Here is a 3,910-nt window from a genome sequence, read left to right on the forward strand (position 1 = left end):
CTGCAAACATCTTGACTGATTCACCACAAACCTTCCCTGATCCACCAACTCTGTTACTTTGTGATGAGTGTAAATGGTCACTGGATAACCCATCGTTATTGATGAGGCTTTCTCGTAAGCATAGTACACTGCTGCCAAACCCTGATAACATGGAGGCTATCCCTGTACTACAGTGTCAAGCTTTGAACTATAGTAAGCAATGGGTTGCTTCCTCCTCCCACTGCACGTCTCCTGCATCAACACGGCTGTTGCATACATGTCACTGCGATTTGACACACATAGCAAAAAAGGTTTTTCATAATTTGGCATTGCTAATGCAGGCGCTGTTTGCATTTCCTGTTTGATAGTTTCAAAAGCTATCGTAGCCTCTCTGGTCCACTGTAAGGGGGTTGACAAGGCTTGTGTGCCTGTTGACTTCATCAGTTCACGAAGAGGAGCTGTTTTAATGGCATAATCTTCAATCCATTCAGAATTAAAGCCTGTCATTCCCAAAAACGTCATCATTTGACCAACTGTTTGGGGTCGTGGAGCCTTACTGACTCCCTCCAACTGAGAAGGGGTCACTGCAATGGCTCCATGTGGGATTAATCTTCCCAAACACTCCACTTGTGTTTGGCAGTACTGCATTTTGGCTTGAGACACTTTATGTCCCCCCTCTGACAGTCTTTTCAACAGTGTCATAGAGTCTTTATGACACTCCTCAATTGTGTCTGAACAAATCAGTAAGTCATCAACGTACTGTAGCAAGGTACTGCTAATGCGTAGCCCTTCTAGGTCTCTCCTCAGAATCTGATTGAACACATGTGGGCTGTGTTTAAATCCTTGTGGAAGTCTAGTGTAACTGAACTTCTTTTTCCTGTATATGAACGCAAAAAGGTACTGAGACTCCTCAGCCAACGGAATACTAAAAAAGGCTGAGCACAAATCAATCACGGTGAAAAACTTAGCCCTTGGAGGGATGTTTGTTAGCAAAGTATGAGGATTGGGGACATCAGCCGGCCAGTCCTGTACTACCTCATTTACAGCTCGTAAATCATGCACCAAGCGATACTTAGATTTATCTGCCTTCAACAGTGGTAGGATGGGAGTGTTACACGGACTGTGTACTTCAGTCAACACACCAGCTTCTAAAAGCCCTCGTATTGTGTGGCTAATTCCTTCTTCAGCTTCAGGTTTCAATGGATATTGGGGGCAAAATGGCATCCGCACATTTGGTTTCAACTCTATCTGGACGGGATTAGCTGATTTAACTAGTCCCACATCTGTTTCATATTTGGACCACACATGATCTGGAACTTGCTTCAACATTTCATCTTTTAAATGGTTTTCTTGAACCTGTATCATTTGTTTAACAGTCTTTTTGGTTGGAACTGTTATGACCCGTGGTTTTGCGATTAATGAGGTTCCACACAGTATTTTGAGCATTGACTCATCTTTGGTTGTGAACATCAACGGGTTGTCTGTCTTTAACCATGTTTGCTGCTTTGCGGTTTTTATCATTGGTCCCAAGTCTTTTGGTTCAAAGCCTTCATTTACCAACAGGGTAATGTGTGGCGTTGATTCTGGAACATTGTACCAGTCTGAGATAAACGGGTTTGTTTCTACACCGATAGCTGCTCCCTGTTGCCCGATAATAATGTAATTTGTCACTAACTCAACGGTTTTATTTTTCGTCAATTTATCCCACTTCTCCTCAAAAATCTCACTGCAGGAAGGATCATAGAACATGGTGCAGTGATAGTCAGAAATTGGTTTCCGCGCTTTTGGAATTTGCATATGAAAAAACGGCTTCCATGGAGACACAACATTATTCACTTGCTCATTAATATTTCCTAGCCAATAAACTTTTGCCAATTGTGCTTGTTGAGGCATTTGATAATTTATGCCAATTTCGTCAATGAACACACCTTGAGGGGAGCAGAGAATGTTAACTTTTAATTTACAAAGTGCATCTCTACCTAATAAGTTTACAGGTGTTTGGTCCGACACAAGAATTGGTAGTTTTGCTGTTTTATTTGCCATGATTATAGTCACTGGACCTGTCATTGGGGTTACTTGAGTTTTTCCCGAGAATCCTACTGTCTTGACAAATTTGTCTGACATGGGGAGGTGTGCGGCATAGGCTGAACTCACACATGTATATGATGCTCCAGTGTCTATTAGCATAGGTGTTAGCATTGGTTGTTTTCCAATTTTACATGTAGTATGGGTTCTTTTTCTGATTCTGTAGATATAATTGGCAACTGACTCTCCCCTGTAGGACTCTCTGGGCACCCCTAGTATCCATATTTTTGACCGGCCCAATAGTTTGCTGGACCAGGTGTTCTTGGGGCAGCTAGGTTTTGCCTGGGCCTAGGTTGCTGACTCCATTTTCCATACGCTAGACCCTTTCTTATGTTGTTAGAACACTGGTTCCAGAGATGACTCGGTGACTGGCAGCCCCAACACAGTCCCGGAGTTTGTGGAGCCCTTGGGTATCCCATTGGACTCCCCCCTTGAGGCCTTGGCCCCCCTGCAAACCGACCATTCCTTGGTCCTGGGGCCTGCTGGGAGTACACATTAACAACTGGTGGTTGTTGGACTTGAGGGGCTGATGCAGGTGGTCCAACTGGAGGGGCTGCACCTGACTGTTGTACTGGCACCCATCCTGCAATGTCCCTTGGTTCAGCACTCAGTACAGGTGCCTGCGTCTTTGCTTTTCCTTTGTTCCACAGTTCATTCAGCTGAAGTTGCGTGACTTTTCTCTGAGTCCGCGTGTCCTGCTCCCTCTGTTGTTCCTGCTCTTTTCTGTATTTTTCAACCACATGGACCACATGGTCCCGAAACTGTCTGTGTGGCATAGTAGTCAGTCCCACCACATCCTCCAGTTTGGCCTGGGCTGGAGCCGGCAAGGCCTCAATTATTGATTCTCTGAACAGAGTCATCAAGAGCGGAGAGCGTTCAGGCTCCTCCTCCGTCTCTTGTTTCCACCTCTTCATTTGCTTGTTTATGTATGCAATGGGATTCTCATTGTCCATCAATGGCTCACCTTTCAGTGCTTTGCGGTCAATCTTGTTGGGAAATTCCTCCCTTAGAGCCTGCCACATGGTGGCACGGTAGGCATTAAACTCAGTCCCATCAGCCATGTGACTTTTCATCCAGACATAACCAGTCTTGTGAATGATGTTTTCCATGGTTGGAACCCCCAAGATCTGTGCCAGAACTGCCTTCATGTCACCAATAGCCAACATCTTCCCCACTGTCTCTTCCTCAAAGACTCAAACCCATTTAGCTGCACCATCATGCAAGTCGGGGAGCCGGGCAACCAGCCCAGTCAAATCCACAGACTGCCATGGTATGTAGTGTGCCTGTGTGCCTTTTATTAAGATCGGAAATTGACCTGGATCAGTATACCTATCAGGTGGGTGTATGTTAGGTCTGTATCTGAGATCATATGGCTCTTCTCTTCCTTTTTTCTGCTTTCCTTCTGCGTTAGAGTGAGCTCCTGCATTTACTGATAAATTTTGAAGCTCCTTACATGTGTTGCATATTTTATCCATATGTTCTTCATATTCTTCAATAAAGGTTTTTTTCCTTTATTCTGGGGTGGTTCAGTCTAGATTGGTCGGCCATATCTATCCAGTACGACTCACTCTGTGCTCCCTCTCTCTGTGCAGTTCGTTCAGCATAACGGTCCAGTATTTGACTTTGCCTGGGCTTTTCTGCTTTTCGCCCTGTGCTGCAATGCTGAGGCTGTAGTTGTTCCTGGTTTATTTCTTCCACACTGTCGCATGGACCTCGCCCTACTGGTAGAGAATGGGCATTTTCAGCTCTTGTCCCTGGTGAACATGCGTCCACGGACCCTCCTACTGCTTTTTGAGGAGCAGCTTCCACATTTAGGTTAAAACTTGTTCCCTTCTGGGCGTTCGCT

The sequence above is a fragment of the Oryzias melastigma genome, linkage group LG19 (genome assembly GCF_002922805.2).
Source record: "Oryzias melastigma strain HK-1 linkage group LG19, ASM292280v2, whole genome shotgun sequence".
In the NCBI taxonomy this organism is placed as follows: Eukaryota; Metazoa; Chordata; class Actinopteri; order Beloniformes; family Adrianichthyidae; genus Oryzias; species Oryzias melastigma.